A 19,771-nucleotide genomic window follows, 5' to 3' on the forward strand; every position below is an offset into this window, starting at 1 on the left:
TACATATAGTTTGATGACTCTTTTGACTTCAAGTAAAAATATGTTGTAATGGTCTTCAACAGTATTGCATCCAGTGAATAGAGATTGCCAATCAAGGGATGAGAGATCGTTGTCTATAAGATCATAGTTGCCTTTTTTGAAGTTACAATTGGGGATTACATCATTGTGGTGATTTTTGTGTGGACGTATGTTGAGACAAAAGTCAATCATATTGTGGTCACTGCTGAAAAGGGTTCTTTAGTTTGTAATCCGTAAATTAAATTCAAACTATTGCAGAAGATGAGATCGAGGCAGTTGTTTAGTCTAGTGTTGTTGGTTACTAGTTGTTCCAGTCCCAGATTTGTAATAGCATTGTAGAAGGTTGTGTGTATGATTTCAGTTGTACAATCATTTAGGGTCCAGTCAATATGAGGTAGATTGAAATCACCAAGAAAGATAAAAGGGTATGGGCAGGATGCAGCCCATGTTAGTAATGTATTTAGCTTGTTTACATGTTCGATGTCATAATCAGGTGCTCTGTAACATAGTAAGAATCGAATTGTGATATTTAAGGATAGTTCACAGATGATGGTCTCAGGAAGAGCAAGCTCCTGGGTAACTTGGATATTTTTTAGATGTAAGGATTTTTATAGAAGATAGCAACACCACCTCCTCGACGATTTTCACGATCTGATCTGTAAACATGATAGTCTCTTACTGTGGTAATGGAGTCGGGAGAGATGCATTGAGCCATGTTTCACAGACAAATATAATGTCGAAGTTAGCCATATTTAGTAGGATGAGAAATTCAGGTATTTTATTCACGAGGCTTCTTGCATTGAGTAGTTTGCATTTAAGGCCGGCAGTAGTTGGAATTGAGGTAGTTGGGGGCGTGCGTGCCTAGTCTTGGGTGATGGTGGATCGGTTGAGGTAGGGTTGTGGTTGAGGGTAAAAGCTGAGTATTGGGTTGTGTGGCTTACTTTTGATACAGTCAGCATGGTAGTCAATGTACAGGTCCTTCTCTCCATTGTCCATTGATTTGCTCCCCACCCCCGACTTGGCCCCTCTCTTTGCTCCGCCTTGGACTGCTGGGGGACTTGGCGTGCAGGAACCGCCGGGACCTTATGGGGGCTGCTGGGAGGCGCAGTGTGTTCTGTAGTCCGCCTCATCTATGCCTGACTGATCGAGGCGCAGCGCAAGGATTAAGGTCAGAGAGCTGCGAGGTCCAAGAGCGGAAAGGAATGCCTACTTCCGGCCTTCCTTGGAAAAGAGCCTCACAGGTGGAATCGTCTCTCCATCCAGAAGCTACGGTCAACGTTTGCTCGCGCATGCGCCCTTCTTCCTCTGAAACTGCTGCTCCCAGAATGCAGAAAACGTGGTTTCTTATGGCCATCAGAAGTGAAACATGCCACCGTGAATTGGACTGACTCTCAATATCTCCTAAAGACCCGGATCCTGGTTTGGGAGCCATCCCAGCTGGTTCTGAGGCTGCCCTGAGCCGCCCTGGAGCCAAGCCTGGGACGCCCTGTGAATCTGGCCCCTTCCTGGCCCTTCAGGCTCAGGCAGAGTCACCCAAGCTCCCGGATCCTGAGTGAGGCTTTCCGGTGGCAAACCTCCTCCTCCTCCTCCTCCTCCTCCTCCTCCTCCTCCTCCTCCTCCTCCTCCGTGGCCGCTGCTCTCCGGCTGGGACCCCTGAGCCCCCTGGCTCCTCCCTGAGGACGGAAGAGCCTCCGCTGGGCCTCCCTTTGGGGCCTCTGCTAAGGGCACGGCTGGGGCTGAGGATGATGGGGGCTGGAGTCCAGGCCTTTGGGAGGCCCGCATGGGTACCCACTCGATCCGTGCAGGACAGAGATCCACCCGGAGGACCTGGAAACAACCCCTGGGAAGCAGCCCCTCCCTCCTTCCTTCCTCCCAACGCCTGGCAGGAGAGAGAGAGAGAGAGGAAGCCGACCCAGAGAGGGTCAAAGCCACGTTCTCCCTTTTTTCTCAGTCTTGGGATTCGCCCCCAGCCTTTCTGCCCTGGGGAGCAGCAGCCCCAGTATCCTCAGTCCTGGCCTCACTGGGAATACTGGAAACCAGCATCCAGAACCATGTCTGTGGCTCCAAGCAGGAGAAAGAGCATCAAAGTCACCAGTTGATCCTCTGAACACCCAAATCTCTATCCAGGTTTGTCCAGACATTGGGGGGGGATCACTGAACCCCCCTCCACCCCTAAAGCTGCCTCTCTGCCCCATTCCCATTGCCCCAACTTTTTTCCCTGAATGCCAAACTCTGATCCGGTTCACACATTCCGCCAACCCCCGTTCGCTCAGCCGTAGTTTACTCCAAGTGTTGCAGCTGCTGAAAACCCCCAAGGAGACAGAAACGGATCCTAGGAAAAGCTCCCCGTCCTGTGTGCAGACAGGCTGAGTTGACCCTCCCCACTAGGTGAGTCCACACAAGGCCCTTAACCCAGGTTGATGGAAGAGAACTGCAATGTCGGCAATAGGTGCCAGGCCAAAACACATAAACCAGATGGTGGCATAGCATGATGACCTGCTTCCCGCATGAACACAGGATGGGGGAAGGTTCCCACCTGCCAGAATGCGTGAAATGGAGTCAACCTATTTCAAAACTCCATTCATATTTTCAGGGGCTCCAAGGACGAGACCCCTGCCCCTTAGAGGCTCCTTTGTGGGAAGGGAAGGGAGAAGGAAGCCGCTTTGAGACTGGTTCCCTCTAAAGCCCACCTCCTCTGCACCCCAGGAAAGACTCACGACCGGCTGTGGGCAAAGCCCGGCTGAGATGCACCCAGCTTGCTAAAACTGCTGCAGAAATGCCTGAAACACCTGGATGCCCCCAGCAACAGCTGGGAACTTGTCGCACTCAAGGCAGCCCAGGAAAGAGGGTCCCTTCCTTCCCAAAGCAGGTGAAAGAGGACTCAAAGTCCCATGAGGCTCAAAGGAGTTGGGCTCACTCAGCTCAATGGATCTGAGCCCCTGAAGCCACCTGGAGGGACCTTCACCCAACCCCTTGCAGGGACTCTGCCTGGGGTCCTGCAATGGGGACTGAGGGGCCCCACCAGTGCTGGGCTTGGCTGGAGGGCCAGGTCCAATCCTGAGCCGCCAAAAGGCACCGGAAGCCCCGTGAATCTCCCAAGAGACTCTCCTCTGGCCTTGGCTCTTCTTCTGGCCTGGACCAAGCTGGGTCGGCTTCACACCACCCCTGACCCCTGTGGGAACAGCAGCCCCCACCTGCCAGGTGCAAAGCTGGCACACCAGACTTGGATCCCTGCAAGAGATGCAACCTGGGGACCCTCACCCCATTCATTCCCCTGCCATGGGCCCCCATGGGGCAGATCCCCCCACCTGCGCAGCAAGGCCCGAGGGAGCCCTCTCCACGGGGCGCCCCACTTCCCAAGGCAGGAGGAGGAAGAAGCCCCTGGCTGTCCCTGGGGGAAATTGGCAGCAGGGGCCCAGGCTGACCTCCCCTCCCACCTGGACCCCACCAGCCCCACCTGGCCTGCAGGTGCCCAGGGCTCACCTTGGAGCTCTACCTGTCCCTACCTGTGATGTCAGAGCCACTCTCACTTTCAGCCAATCCCAAGGAGGGCCCCTCCCTCAGAGGCGGGCTTTCTGACAGCACCTCAGCAGCCCAGACCAGATTTGGGGGAGCTCCCCTGCCTCCCTCTTTCCCCAGCCCCCCTCCCTCCCTGCCCTCACTAGGGAGGGGCAGACCCCCTGCAGACCCCCCCAGCTCTGCAGGACCCCTCCATGCCCCCTCCTCACAGCACAACCCCTGCCAAACCCTCCCGAATCCAGCCCTTTGGAGGCCGCATGACCGGTGAGGAGGAAGCCAGGCCCAGAGAGGCCCCTCAGCCTCGGCCAGATGGGTGGGAAGGTGGTCCGGAAGCCCCCAGGGGAGGCCAGCCCAGAGATCTTGGCCAGGCTGCTCAGAAGCGGTTGCCATTGCCTCTTTCCCAGGGCTCCGAGAGAGCGGCTGGCCCAGAGCCTCCTAGCTGGCTTGGCTCCCCAGGCAGGACTGGAACTCAGCCCCCCCCCCGGATTGAAGCCCCACTCACCCAACTGACACCACTAGCATCCATACGACCCTCCGAACCTGGTCTCTTCCCCAGGGTCTCGGCCCCAGAAATTGGGAAGGTCAGAGGGGTCCCTCCCCCCCAATAGAAGATCCCCACAACAGAGGAAGAGCCACCAGATCTCCAGAAATCCTGTCGCTAGAAATCAGGTTGCACCATCCACCAAACTGTGGGCATCACCGCCATCTTTGTAGGGTTTCCCTGTGATAAGATGGGTGGCCACTAAATTGGATGGATGGATGGATGGACGGACGGACGGACGGACGGACAGACAGACAGACAGACAGATAGATTTGGATTGATAGATCTCAGCTGCAGACTTTACAGTCCATTCTTTATTTAAAAAACTAAGAAGCATCACAATGCAAAGAATCTTGGTGTATTGTAGGAACATTGTAAGATAACACAGGAATGACAAGAAAATAAAAAAAAAAATTCCATCCATTCTATAACTTTCTCCCTATTTACCCAACGATCTAGTCCACAAGTTGTCACTTTCCTGCTTCTTAATGAGCTCTTATCCCAAAATTAATATTGCTAGAAAAAATGGGAAATGAAATTTCACTTCAGGCACAAGCAATTTTAAAATCGGCTGCAATTAAGATCAATATATAGGATTATGACATAGAACAAAATTCCAAATACTCTTAACATTGGGCAGAGATCAAGGGTGCCCATTATCATTAGAAGACAGGCAACACTATAGTTAAATGGCATTAACTTAGAAGCGGCACCAAACTCCATAGCTCTGAGTGACCTTCCCCAGCAATCTCTGGAGACAAGAGGCCATGTTGAAGGACAGCAGAAGTCAATTTCCTGAGTGTTGAACTCTCTTCCCCAGCATCACTTTCTGGACTTGCCCTGACAGGAAGGAAGGACCACAACCACAACAGAACAATGATCCCAGGGGTGTATGTGTAATTTTTACTAACATGTTTTATTCCAGCCTCTCCTCTGCAGATGGAGCCCAGAAAAAGTTCAGGATCCCAAGAGGAGAAGTTGCTTCTTGCTGTAATTATGACCATCTGGGCCTTTGAGACCTGAGATGCTATATCTCCATTTTTTGACTTCGATGTAGGCATTAGACTGAAGCCACATGCAAAGGATCTTGTATCAGAAAAGGATAAATTCCTTGGGTGAAGCTCTCTGGGACCAAGTTTTGGGACAGGTACAGGCTCTGCTCTTGATTGCATCTTTCTCTCCTTTGCAGATGAAACTGATTCTCTGTTTAGATCAGGAAAGCCACTGGCACTTCTCAGAGTCTTTGCATTTTTCCAACTGTTCCTGTTTGTGTTAGAAACAGTAAGTGGATTGATTAATGCCACGAATGATGGACCTTCTGCTTCTGCTGCTGCTGGTGTCCCCATCAGTCTGTGGGAAGCTGAGAAGGAAATGCCCATTGAGTTTGGAGCACCAGGATGGGTACAATCCATGGAGCTTTTTCAGGCCTGGGGACCATCTAATTGGTGTGGTCACAAGTGAATCATATGTGTCGCCTATAATGTTGCCTTTCAACGGCCCTCCTTCCATACCTTCTCCTTCGTAAGTCATGCAGGGTGATGGAGTTGCACTCCCTCCATGTGCAATTCTAACACTCTCCTTCTTTTCTTCTTATTTCACTTTTTTTGTACCTCACAACCTGTCTAATTTCCTGAATGATTGTTATTTCCATGGCTTCCCTCTTTTGCTTTATTTTGCTTTATTCCTGTCAAGCAAGAGACCCTACACCATTTCTGACAGATGGCAGTCCAATCTCTTCTTGAAAGTCTCAAGTGATGGCGCACCCACAACTGCCGAGGGCAATTTCTGTTCCATTGGTTGATAGTTCTCACGGTCAGAAAGTTTCTCCTTATTTCCAGGTTGAATCTCTCCTTGATCAGTTTCCATTCATTATTCCTTGTCTGGCCTACAGGCGCTTTAGAAAATAGCTTGATCCCTTCCTCCCTGTGGCAGCCCCTCAAATATTGGAAGACCGCTATTATGTCTCCCCTGGTCCTTCTCTTTACTAGGCTAGCCAAGCCCAATTCCTGCAACCGTTCATTGTATGTTTTAGTCTCCAGTCCACTAATCATCCTGGTTGCTCTTCTCTGTACTCTTTCTAGAGTCTCAACATCTTTTTTGTAATTTGGTGAACAAAACTGGATGCAGTACTCTAGGTGTGGTGTTACTAAGGCTGTATAGTGTGGTATTAGTACCTCCCTTGATCTTGATTTTATCCCTCTGTTAATACAATTTAGGATTGCATTACAATTTAGGATTGCATTAGATTTTTTGGCTGCTGCTGCACACTGCTGGCTCATCTTTAACAATCTTTAATCTTTAACTTACTGGTTGTCCATTAAGACTCCAGGATCCCTCTCACAGTTACTGCTATTGAGCCTGGTTTCACCCAGTCTATAGGTGTACTTTGAGTTTTTCTTGCCCAAGTGTAGGACTTTACTTTCCTCTACATTGAATTTCATTTAGTTAGATATGGCCCAGTGTTCTAGTCCATAAAGATCCATCTGAATCTTGAGGCTATCTTCTTGGTTGTTAGCTATTCCTAGATCATTGGATGTGGATCAATGTTGGCCTAAGGCTTAGCAGGTTTGTGAAGGATTATATATTTTAAAAGTATTTGTTGTTGCTGATCACTATAACATGAACATTATTTTTACAATAGGGAGATTTCTGATTTAAAAACTACCCAACGATTCATTTTCGCCATTCAAATGGTCAGCAAGAATTCCCAGCTCCTGCACAATCTCACACTTGGTTACAACATGCATGACAACTATGGAAGCCCCTTCCGAACTTCAGATGTCTTGCTGGACATACTCTCCACTGGAGAATCCAATGTCCCCAACTACGGCTGTGGGAGGAAGGACAACATCCTGGCTCTGATTGATGAAGCTTCCAGGGACATCTCCATCCAGATGTCAATGTTTGTAGGCACCTACAAAGTCCCACAGGTTTGTGTGTTTTTCTCTATCTGGTAAGGTGAGTGGGGTGGTGGGGATGAACAACAGATCCAATATCTTCATAGAATTTAACAGCTGTTTTTCAGAATATTAGGGAACATAACAACTATGTCTTAGCCTATTATGTTCATCTTCAAGTTCACCATTAAAGACCTGAAGAGCCATAAGGTCCCAGTAGAGGATATTCTACTGAATATTCTACTATTGAAAAACTATCCAGGTTTTGAGGTCCTCCATTACCGTATTCATTTTCACATATCAATAATATCTGCCTTATCCAATTGGAATCAAGTTGGCAATAGTCCTGTCTATGTATAAAAAATATTCAGATCAAGAAGAGTATCTTTGAGATGGATAAAAGGAGTTCAGCTCCTGCCCTCATAGATAATTGTTAATTTACACAATTTCTGCTTTGTATAAATTCAGGGTATATAATTATTGGGTTAAAATTAAAGTGATGAAAAAGACATATAGTCCCAAAACAGACAAAATTTCAATTAAACACTTATTGGATTGTGCAACTGTCAATTTCTGTTAGCATTTGTGCTCTTGTACATCTAGAGAAGAAGCTGAAAAATTGCTTCACAAAGAATTTGGGATATAGAAGCTGAGAAAGAGGTTTTAGTACTCAAAAATAGCATATAATACAGCCCTATATCTTAGATCCAGGCATTTTATCTAACATCTGCTAATTTGAATCTAATTGTTGGAATTGTATGGGTGACACAGAAATTTACATTGCACTTTTTATTGTTTTTTTTGTTTAATATGATTTTGCGTTCCATTTTTATATACAATCTTGTTAATATTCCATCTTAAATATTTTAAACAGTGACTAAGGAACAAACTATTCTTATATATTCATCAAAACAAAATTGGGTTTGTCAATAAGTAATATTTTGGAGTTGATCTGGACCACATTATAACTCAACATTCTTCATTACTTTTTCAGATCACTGCTGGATTTCCTTCAGAGGCTCTGAGTGATAAAAGGAGATTCCACTTTTTCCACCAGATGCTCCCCAAAGAAGGATTCCAATACCCAGCAATTGTCCAGCTGCTCCTCCATTTCAGATGGACCCTGATTGGCCTCTTTGCTTCAGACACAGAAAAGGGAGATAATTTCATGAGGACTTTCCCTCCGATGCTTGTCAGGAATGGAATTTGTGTGGTTATATCAGAACGATTCACAACAACTGGACCTACAGCACCCCTCAAGGACTGGACCTACAGCACCCCTCCACTCTCTAAGTGGAGACAAGTCAACGTCTTTGTCCACTTCATAGAATTTTTTTACATCTGGCACAGAATTTTTCCTTTCCATGAAGCACTTATGCATTTGCCAGGATCCATTGAAGGGAAAGTCTGGATCCTCACAAATTTTGCAGCGTATCCAATAAAGAAGCACATACCTCTCAAATACATCCATAGTATTTTGAGTTTTGGTTATCTGTCAAAAAGAAGGCCAACAGATGCTGCCTTTGAACCCCATTTCTTTGTGGAAGATCCGTTTCAAGATCATTATTTTCGCTGTTCCCTTTCCAAGCACGTCTTTTCTGTCAAAGGCCGCAGAAGATGCACCCAGAAAGCCCCACTGGAGACCCAGGAGAAAAGGAACAGGAAACGGATCATAAATGTCCGTCATCGCTACAGTATCATTCAGACTCTGGTCCAGGCCATGAATGCCGCTTATTCCTCCAGATCGAGGAGGGGAAGGAAGGAGGGAGAAAAGAGGTCGGGGGCTCCGAGGCTGCAGCCATGGCAGGTATGGGGTCCCGATAGGGCTCCATTAATCTGAGATCCTTTGGAGAAGGAACCCAAAGGAGAAGGAGGGGAACATCTCAACCTTCTTGTGCTGCAAAAGGTCAAGAGATTTCCACCATCTAATTGCTCCTGTCTGACGCTCCGGAATAACAGGGAGCAGATCTGAAGTTTCTGTCTAGCCTCTATTGGAATTAATCTCCTTCTGGGTTCAGTTCCAAGTGGGGAAGAAAGACGCTGGAAACATGGTGACTGCTTGGAAGATGGTTTAATGGTGGACAGGAGCACATGCCTTGGTTGAGGAAAGAAGGGCTGAGATGCTGAGAGTGCAACTGTTTGATGCCCTCTGTTGCGATTTGAATTTGAGCTTGTATTCTGATTGGTTGTCAGGCTCTCATGGGGCCACGCAGGGGCAACTCTGTAGGCTGTCCTGAGTCCCAGGCTTGTTTGAGCCTGGCTGGATGATGGTGATGGCTTTGGGCAATTCCTATATAGCTTCACCTGGAGTAGATCTTTGTTATGTAAAATAGACTGCCCTAGGCCTGAGTAATGGTCCATTAGCAAGTGTGTGTGTGGGGGGGGGCTGAGTTTCAGGCTCTCTGAGTTTCTACTTTTCTTTTTAGGGAAATGTATTGTGTCTTTTCAGTATATCCTAAAATATTTTATTTTCCTAGGACTGAGAAGGGTTTTAGCTCCCAACACCTCTTTCAGTCATTGGAAGAGTGTTGAATCCTCCCTTGTCCAACTGAGAGATTTTGTAAGTTGGAGAAGCTGCTCTCATAATCTCCTCCTTGTCTTCTCTCAAGACAAAGTTTCAGTTTGCAATCAAGTACGATTTTGAGATTGTTTTCATAAACATGTATTTATTTACAAATAACTCAAGATGGCAAATGTCTCCAACACAGCTTCCTCCTTCATCCAGTCCACTTTTAGTACAGTCAGAGACCAGCATTACAATAAATAATAATAATAATGGAGAAAAATAAAAATAAACGACAGTCAAGGGGCCGTTAGAGTCTGCCTAATGCTGAGTCATGTGCTAATATGTCGCAACATAAATGTCCTAAATAAATAAATACATAATTTTGCATTACAGCAGAACAGAATTTGGCCCCATTGAGAGAAACTCCTTCCTACTGATCTGCAGTTGCACGTAAAAGAGTTCCGTATTTCCTGGATATTTTATTAGGAGAGGCGTCACAAAGTGAATCCCTGAGTCCTGATAGGAGATGCTGCATAGCAGGCTTTGAACTCACTGGTGGGATTCAATTTTTTTTACTACTGGTTCTGTGGGCATGGCTTGAACTTGTGGGAGTGGCTTGGTGGTCACGTGACCAGATGGGCACGGCTTTGTGGCCATGTGACTGAGTGGGCTTGGCCAGGGGGCCATGTGACTGGCAAACCAAATACAATTGGTCCTCGCTTAATGGCTGGTTACATAGCAAGTGTTCTAATATATGACTGATCTCCCCAGAGCTACTTGTCCTGTTTTTGGAGTTTTGACAACCATAAACACAAACACACAAACACACATACACACACACACACTCAGACACAAAAACACACACACAGAGCTTTCTAACCCTGCTATTCTTTGATTCTGTAAGGATCTCCTGCTGGAGCAGGGGGTTGGACTAGATGACCTCCGAGATTCGTTGCATGCCAGCCCTAGATTGTTGTGTTGCTTCTGAAGAGTCTTCTGAAGCCAGGGTTTGTGTCCTAACTTCCTCTCCTTTTTTTTCTTCCTCCCTCCCTCCCTCCTTCCATGTATTTATCTATCCATCCATATATCTCATTCACTTTCTCCATTCTCCCTCTCTTTCTTTCTCTCTTTCTCTCCCTTTCTTTCTTTCTTTCTTTCTTTCTTTCCCTCCCCCTCTCTCTCTCTCTCTCTCTCTCTCACACACACACACAGAGACACAGAGAGTAGGGAAGAGAGAGGGGAAGATAGGGACCCAGCCTCTTCACTATCCCCCACCGTCCCCCTTACCTTCTCAGGCCAGGTGAGGGAGGGGAGGGGGGCAGGGCCAGCCGCTTCAGGCAAGGTGAACAGGCATTGACCAAGCACGGGAGTGTAGAAACCTGGGAATGGCAGCTCTAGGCTAAGCTGGCCTGAGGGGCTCCTGCAGGCATATCGCGACAAGGGGGGCGAGAAGCCCCGGGACAACCACGCACCCACCTGCTGGCTGGCCGGGCCGGGCTGGGCTGGAAGAGGCGCATCCACTGGGAGAAGTAAGAAAACGTGCTCTGGGAGGGCGGGTAGGCAGGCAGATGTCCCAGGGCTGCTCCACGTGCGCACTGCATCAGTAGCACAGGCACGGCTGCACACACAGTGCACATGTGCAACAGCCCTGGGACATCTGCCCGATCTGCACCACTGCCACCATGTGGTAGGGAAAGCTAGGAGAGCGACTAGGACAACTGGGCGACCTGGTTTGGGGGTGTGGCCAACCAGGGGTGACCACCGGTTCACCTGAGCTGGTGAGAACCGGTTGAATACCACCTCTGCGTGAGCTGCAATTTTAGTGGCCCCTTGTCCTCAGGGGCCCAGTCTCAGCTCAGGCGCTCTTTCTTTGTATGGGTCCCCTGAAACGGCTCTGGGAACTCTGTTGCAGCTCTCGGAGGTTAATTCCCTTTGGACTCTTGGCAGGGTAATTCGATATAAATATCTCATTGCTCTACAGGCTGCTCAAATAAACATTCTTGGGAAGAGCAGCCCCATCTTGTTGGATTTCCAGATCTTTGAGACCTTGTTTGAGTTCACTAAGTGCACTAACTCATCCCCCATTCTTAAAAGCTCTTCCCTGCAGAAGCCACGGGGGCTGAGTACCAATGAGTAGTTGTGTGTTCATTTTCCCCACAACAACAACCCTGTGAGTTGAGTTGGGCTGAGAGACTGGCCCCAAATCCCCCAGCCTGCTTCATGACCAAGGCGGGACTTGAACTCACATCCTCTTGCTTTCTACTTCGGGGGCTTAACCAGTAGACCAAACTGGGTCCCTTACATACTTATCAAGCTTGGCACAATCCTTCATCCAGTGCATCATTAATGTTCTTACATGAGATACTATAATTTATCAAATCCTAAAACCCAGATAGTTTTATATTGCTTTTTAGTCATACAGTTGTTTCTAGGAGGAAATCATAAATATTTTTCTGGAAAGTTGGTAATGTTTAAATAACATAAAATTATATTTGCCTGAGAATTGTTATAAATCTTGTATAATAGCAATTTATCAACCCTATTATATTAATGACAACATAGAAAAATTGATGACTTAACGACAAAATGTTGTATCTTCCCACTTTCATGACAAAGATTAAAAAAACTAAAGATTATTTGAGTACCATTTTAAAATCAGTTTTTATCCACTTCATTATGATACCATCCACCCCTCACTTAACTGGGTTTCTGATCACATCACAAAATTGTTTATTACTCTTTCCTGAGATCGAGTTATATCAGCAGTATTTCCATAATGTATTTAGGAAATGAAATAATATGTGAGGATGACTTGCATAGAGCACATAAGTTATATCCCCCCCTTTCCCACGACCCATTTAGAAAGGGCTGTGATAGGAGGGAATGACTTTTGCGGGGTGGAGGACAGATTCTGCCTGGGGAAGAAGCAGATAAGAGGAGGAAACCTACAGCTGCATAAAAAAAGGGTCGGTGGGAGATTTGTACTTCCTGGCTCCCCAAATCCTGTCAGTGTAGCATTACAGCGAAGTGGGCCTAGCTCAGGTTTCCTCTCTGGGCTTCCTGGGAGAGGATCACCCTGACAATTTTCTTCTTGACAAATCCGTGTTTCTGATTGTTATATTCTGGGCATGGGCGCAAGGAACGGAGACGAGGCAGTGAACGGTGAACTTCAACTCTTTATTAACAATCAGGAACAGAGCAAAACCCTAGGGCAGCAGCAGCTCTTTTATAGAGCTGGCTGCTGTCCCATTAACCAATGACTTGCGTTGGAGCGTTTAAACTGTGCCCAATGGGAGACGACCCGCTATTAGCCAATCAGATTGCCTAGAAGAGACCAATCATAGTTCGCTATTTACGGGCCAATCAGAAGTGCAGGATTACGAGCCTGCTTTTCTAGTAAGGTTGTCAAGCTTTATTAAATGCATTTACTTTAGTTCATAACACCCCTCCCCCTAGGTTCCGTTTGAGGAGTGTGGTGACGTATTCACGTAGATACGCAGGTCGTTTCACCTGCCTGTTCGATTTGCGCTGTTCCACCGGTTTCTGTCTGCGGTCCGGTTCGGTGGAACGCTTTCTGAGTTGTCTGGCACGAACGGTTCCGTTTCTCCGAGGGAAGGCTCGGCGCTGTTATTCCCATTTTCACCATTGTTGTCATCCGGGTTTCTTGGGATTGTTTCCGGGTTCCGTGGGCTTGCCTCCATCGTGGTAGTTCTCCGCGGTGATGCAAACCCCCTTCCTGATTCTTCTTCAGTCGGCGCGTTTCTCTCGAGTAGTTGGGTTGGCTGCTGATTTTCCCTGATTACGTCATCAGCTATTTCGCTGCCCTCGATATCCCCTCCCCCCCTCCAGTTTGAGAATCAGGGGAGTCGTGGGAAATGGGTTGCAATCTGAATCGAAGCTGTTCTATATGGCGTTTCCATACTTTTCCATCAGTAGTTTGTAAGTGGTAGGATCTGGGGCCAGTGGGTTGGGTTATGGTTGCTGGGACCCACAACGGTTCGCCGGAAAAGTTTTTAGCAAACACCAAGTCACCTACCTTGAACTTGCGGCACTTTCCGCTCGATCCGAAAGGTTTCTCTGGCGAGTAGGAAGGGTGTAGGTGGTCGAGGTGGGAGCGAAGTTTCCGTCCCATCAACAGTTCAGCTGGAGTCTTATTCGTGACGCTGTGTGGGGTGATGTGTTGGAGTAAAAGTATTCTGTTCAGCTTGTCGTCAATGTCCCCATAATCCATCTTGTGAAGAGTCTTTTTGATGAATTGGACCATTCACTCAGCCCTTCCGTTGACCGCAGGGTCCGCCGGCGAGGTTAGCGCATGGCGGATGCCCCGTCCGCTAGGTACTGTTCAAATGCGAGGGCAGTGAACTGGGCCCGTTATCAGAAACTAAAACGTCTGGTAACCCATGCGTACGAATAGTTTATTTAGTTTGTTAATGACGGAGTCGGTTGTAGTAGTCTTCATTTTGTGGATTTCGAGCCAGTTGGAATAGGCATCCACTGTTAGGAGAAAAGTGTGTCCTTTGGTGGGTCCCCAAAATCAATGTGGATGCGGGACCCGGACCCCGAGGGGTTTCCCACTCGGTTGGCGTCGCTCTTGGTGGGGCACTGCTGACTTCTTGGCACTTTCGACAAGTAGTTACCCAGGCTTCGATCTGCTTATCAATGCCCGGCCACCACGCGTAGCTCCATGCGAGCGCCTTCATGCGCACGATGCCTGGATGTCCCTCGTGCAATACTTTTAAAACTGCCTGTCGTAGCCTCTCTGGGACGACGACTCTGTCTCCCCATAGAATGCAGCCCTTCTGAGAAAAAAGTTCTGTCTGCCGGTTTTTGAACAGCGCGAAGTTGTCGTGGGGTTCGTTGACTGGCCACCCTCGTTCGACCCAGCTGAGAACTCGTGCCAGGACAGGATCCCGTTTCATCTTGGTGGCGATGTCTCTCGCTGTTAGCGGCAAGTGCAGCGTTTCAATTTGGAGTGTCGTGAGGGTTGGAGCTGGGTCGTCGACGGCTTCCGGAAGTGGGGAATGGCTTAAAGCGTCAGCGTGGGGAATGGCTTTCCCTGGGCGATGTTGCAGTAGATAATTGTATGCAGCTAGGAACTCTGACCAGCGTGTCATTCTTGGCGACAATATATAGGGGTTGGCTTGTCTCCGCTATAATACCAAGCAATGGCTTGTGATCCATAATTATAGTAAATGTTCGGCCATACACATATTCATGAAAACGCTTTACAGCCGATACAACAGCAAGAGCCTCTTTATCGAGTTGGCTATAGTTCCTTTCAGCCCTTGATAATGTCCTTGAAAAAAACGCAATAGGTGCCTCATTTCCATTTGGTAACACATGACTTAAAATGGCTCCTACTCCAAACGGTGATGCGTCGCATGTAATGGTTAAAGGCAAAGTCTCGTTATACTGCATTAATACAGCGTTGGAGATTAATAAGTCTTTCACTTGTCGGAATGCGTGTTCTTCTCGGTGTCCCCAGACCCAGGTAGCTCTTTTGTCGAGAAGTCTATGTAGGGGCTCAGCTACGGTTGCCTTCTGGGGCAAGAAGATGTTGTAAACGTTAATGAGTCCCAGGAAGGTTTGGAGGTCTGTCTTATTCTTAGGCCTTGAGGCATTTTTGATTGCTTTTAGCTTGTTATCAGTGGGGTGGATTCCTTGTCTATTTGAGTACCATTTTTAAATCAGTTTTTATCCACTTAATTATCATACCATCCACCCCTCACTTAACTGGGTTTCTGATCACATCACAAAATTGTTTGTTACTCTTTCCTGAGATCGAGTTATATCAGCAGTATTTCCATAATGTATTTAGGAAATGAAATAATATGTGAGGATGACTTGCATAGAGCACGTAAGTTATATCCCCCCCTTTCCCACGACCCATTTAGAAAGGGCTGTGATAGGAGAATGACTTTTGGGGGGTGGAGGAGAGATTCTGCCTGGGGAAGAAGCAGATAAGAGGAGGAAACCTACAGCTGCATAAAAAAAGGGTCGGTGAGAGATTTGTACTTCCTGGCTCCCCAAATCCTGTCAGTGTAGCATTACAGCAAAGTGGGCCTAGCTCAGGTTTCCTGTCTGGGCTTCCTGGGAGAGGATCACCCTGACAATTTTCTTCTTGACAAATCCGTGTTTCTGATTGTTATATTCTGGGCATGGGCGCAAGGAACGGAGACGAGGCAGTGAATGGTGAACTTCAACTCTTTATTAACAATCAGGAACAGAGCAAAACCCTAGGGCAGCAGCAGCTCTTTTATGGAGCTGGCTGCTGTCCCATTAACCAATGACTTGCGTTGGAGCGTTTAAACTGTGCCCAATGGGAGACGACCCGCTATTAGCCAATCAGATTGCCTAGAAGAGACCAATCATAGTTCGCTATTTACGGGCCAATCAGAAGTGCAGGATTACGAGCCTGCTTTTCTAGTAAGGTTGTCAAGCTTTATTAAATGCATTTACTTTAGTTCATAACACTGATAACCAGCCTGTTGCTTTCAGGGAGTTCATAAATCTCCTTTTTTCTGTTGTTCAACTATATTTTGTCAAAATCTATATTGTCAAAATATGATCGACAAATTTTTGTGAACTTTTTCCCTTCACTTGTAAGATAGTGGTAACACCCATTTTCCTAATGAAGCATGTCTGTAAATTAGACAACTACAGAAGAAAGATTAAATATTGAAAAAGCGTCTGGGATAAGAAACAAAGTTTTCTGCTTTTAAAATTGCTGCATGTTCCCATTCTAGTTCCATCCTTTCCTGGAGAAGAATGAGTTTGTCAATATTTCGGACCGTAAACTCTACATGGACCCAAATGGAGAGGTAGCAGAAGATCTGAGCATTTGGGGCTTCTTCGTTCTTCCCAGGGATGATCCCAGGGAAGAAAATCTGGCGTATTTTGAAAGACAGAGACTTTATATCGACAAAGATGTTCTTTCACGGCTAAAGTTGCTCAACAAGGTAAGAGAAAGTTTGGTGTCTTCTCTCCATTTTTCAAAAAGCCTGAGGTCCCATTTCAAGAGGGCTGATGCTATTCCCCAAAGGTGGTTGACCTTCACCGAGAATTGAATCTGGGCAGTAGAAACCGGATTTTTTCCCTTAGGCTGCTTGGGAGGCATCGGTATTGTTCCATTTTGTGGACCACATACAATTAAGGGTCTCCATCAAATGGGTGAGAATCCCACAAGGGCTGGGGAATGTGTCCCTAGAAGCTTCTGGTGGTTTGCTCCTTGTGCCCAGAATAGCAACGAAGGCGGCAATTCTGCTGACCGGGGCGTGAATCCAGGCTTGGACTGTATCGGATGGGATTGAATCGTGAGTGGACGGAGGTCCTTTTGGTCCCACTGGGGGAAAGAAGCTACTTCTCGTCCTGCTTGGGGAAAAGTGTCCCCTGAAGGGGCAGCTCCATAATCTGGGAGGCTCTTAAGGAGGCCGGACCTGGCCAGAGCTCTCCATGCCTCCCTTTCACCCTCCCTGGGATGGAGCAATGGGACTTCTGCTCCTAGGAAGCAGCTCCAAGGCTTTCAGTTCACCTGAAATTATCAAGATTGTTCTGATATCACACCTTAAAATTAAGGGTGTAAGAAGAGGGGAGAAATGCATGTTAATGGGGTCATGAGAAGGAACTGGCTGGTTATCACTTAATGCTGAAATATTTTCTCAGTTCCATCCAGGGGTGGGATTCAAATTTTGTAACAACCGGTTCTGTGGGCGTGGCTTAATTTGTGGGTGTGGCTTGATGGTCACGTGACCAGATGGGCATGGCCAGGGGGCCATGTGACTGGCAAACCAAATACAAGTGGTCCTCGCTTAATGGCCAGTTGCTTAGCAAGTGTTCTAATTTATGACTGATCTCCCCAGAGCTCCTTGACCTGGTTTTGGAGTTTTGACAACCATAAACACAAACACACAAACACACACGCACACAGCCTTCTGACCCTGCTATTCTTTGATTCTGTAAGGATCTCCTGCTGGAGCAGTGGGTTGGACTAGATGACCTCCGAGATCCCTTGCAGCCCAGCTCTAGATTGCTGTGCTGCTTCAAAGAGTCTTCTGAAGCCAGGGTTTGTGTCCTTCCTTCCTCTCCTTTTCTCTCTCTCTCTCTCTCCCTCCCTCCTTCCATGTATTTATCTATCCATCCATATATCTCATTCACTTTCTCCTCCCTCCATCTCTTTCTTTCTTTTTCTTTCTTTGTCCCATCCTTCCATCTCTGCCTTTCTTTGTCTATCCATTTTCCTCCTTTTGCCTCCTTTCTCTCTTTTCTTTCTTTCTCTTTCCTTTCTTGTCTCTCTCTTCCTCTTCTCTCATTCCCTCTATTTCACTCTTTCCCTCTCTTTTTCTCTCTTTCCCCCTCTCTGTATCTCTCTGTATCTCTCTCTCATTCTGCCTCTTTCCCTGTCTTCCCCTCCTCCCCCCCCTTTGTGTGTGTGTGTGTGTGTGTGTGTGTAAAAGAGAGGCATGGATAAGTCTGACCAGATCGGGTCTCTTTAAGAACCTCCCCAACTATGAACCGGCCCTTTCAGGCCCTTGTCAACAGAATTCCCTTTTTTCTTTGCTAGTTTGGGCACAAGGAGCAAACAAACCTGAAGCTCTTAGTGACACATTCCCCAGCCCTTGTGGGTTTCTCACCAGTTTGAAGGAGATACTAAACCATAGGTGGTTCACAAAATGGAGCAGTGCGAGAAGGTAAGGGTAATGGTGGGGGAGAGCGAAGTGGCGGGTCCCTATCTTCCCCTCTCTCTCCCCCACTCTGTGTGTGTGTGTGTATCTGTGAATGTGTGTGTGTCTCCCTGAAGACGCGGCATGGCCAAGCCAGCAAGCTCTCCTTGGCGCTCTTCGCTACTTCTTTCATTTCTTCTTTTTCGAATCCAGACTGGCTAAACAACGTTTGCAGACTGCGGTGGAAGCGTCCATTCGGGTGACCCTCCTCCTCCTCCTCTTCCTCCTCCTCTTGCACCCGGCAGCTGTGGATGGATCAGGAGGGTGCAGTTGTGTAGGGAGATGCTTGCTCCTCAAGTGAGCATCCACCCGCCCGATACTTGGTTTTGCTGTGCTTTGGCATTTGCTTGAGGAGCATCTCCCCATGTGCATGCACCCTCCCAGCCCTGCCACAATGGCCGGTTATGAGAGGAGGAGGAGGAGGAGGAGGGAGGAGAAGGGTCACCCAAAGGGATGCTTCCACCGCAGCCTGGCAATCATTGTTCAACCAGTCTGCATTCGAAAAGAAGAAATGAAAGAAGAAAAGCGCCAACGGCTTTCAGGGAGACACACACATACAGATTTGGAGGGAGAATCAGGAAGATAGGGACCGGCCGCTTCACTATCCCCTGCTGTCAACCTCAACTTCTTAGGCCAGGCGAGGGAGGGGTAGGGCCAGCCGCTTCATCAAGGTGAAGAGGAGGTGACCAAGCACAGGCGAGTAGAAACCTGGGAACGGAGGCTCCTAAAGGGATTTGAGGTTCGGATGACCTGGAGCGGCCGAGATCCGAGTGAGCATTGCACCACAGGTTCACCTGATCGCCCACTTCTTTGGTGTTGGCTTTACGGAGCCGCAGGTGAGGTCTGGGCTGACATGTGACAGCAGTGCCTTTAGCTGTGCTTGCTTGTAAGTGTCCAAATAATCTGGTGAAGATGGCGGAGAGGAGTCACTCAGGTAGACCTCCCCATCTGCAGTCCTCTCCTGCAGAAAAAGGCCATTCCCTGAGCTAAGAAGGCAAGGAGCTGAGGCTCGACTCACCCAATCCCTAGGACTACCCCAAATGGTCTCAATTCGGCATGGAGAGGGTAGCTCCCCTGGCAAGTTCCCCTTTCCCTCACTTTTCTGACTTCCTGTGGCTCACCTCCAGTCTGAACACCAGGTTGGACCACCAAAGGCCACTTCCCCGCTTATCAACGGCGCTCCTGTGCTGGCCACTGCAGGACTCTCCATGTCTTTCTCCACATTCTCCCTCAACTTCGAAATGACGACACCTGTTGCCGACATGGGTACGACCGGGCTGCCGGTCACCTTTAACCCCCACCCCACTTGCCTTTTTGCCGCTGCCACCTGGACCCCTAACCCCCAGCAGGTAAGGCCCAGCACCTGCGGTGAATCCCAGCTAAATTTCACTGTACCGGAGGACATGTGGAGAGGCTCATGTTCCTCCTGCTGCTGGGAAAGCAAGAGAGTCTTTCCCGGCACAGCGAAAAGTTTGCAACTTCCTCTCCAATAGGGAAATGGGCGGCTCTGGGCGGCAGAGAAGCAGCCCGCTTGAATCCAGTTTATCTCTGCCACCCGGAGCTGTCAGGA

General features: G+C 47.9%; 1 long non-coding RNA gene across 1 annotated transcript; it reads right to left on the reverse strand.

Annotated features, from left to right (window-relative positions):
* Positions 1-10,527: 10,527 nt before the first annotated feature.
* LOC148130309 (uncharacterized) lies at positions 10,528-11,564 on the reverse strand. Its single transcript, XR_015749677.1, has 2 exons — positions 11,478-11,564; positions 10,528-11,447 (listed from the first exon to the last, which is right to left on the reverse strand). It is a non-coding gene; the product is annotated as an uncharacterized LOC148130309 (long non-coding RNA).
* Positions 11,565-19,771: the final 8,207 nt, after the last annotated feature.

Source organism: Notechis scutatus, chromosome 5 (assembly GCF_049901735.1).
Source record: "Notechis scutatus isolate UNSWTSFEM ecotype Mainland chromosome 5, rNotScu1.2, whole genome shotgun sequence".
Taxonomy (NCBI): domain Eukaryota; kingdom Metazoa; phylum Chordata; class Lepidosauria; order Squamata; family Elapidae; genus Notechis; species Notechis scutatus.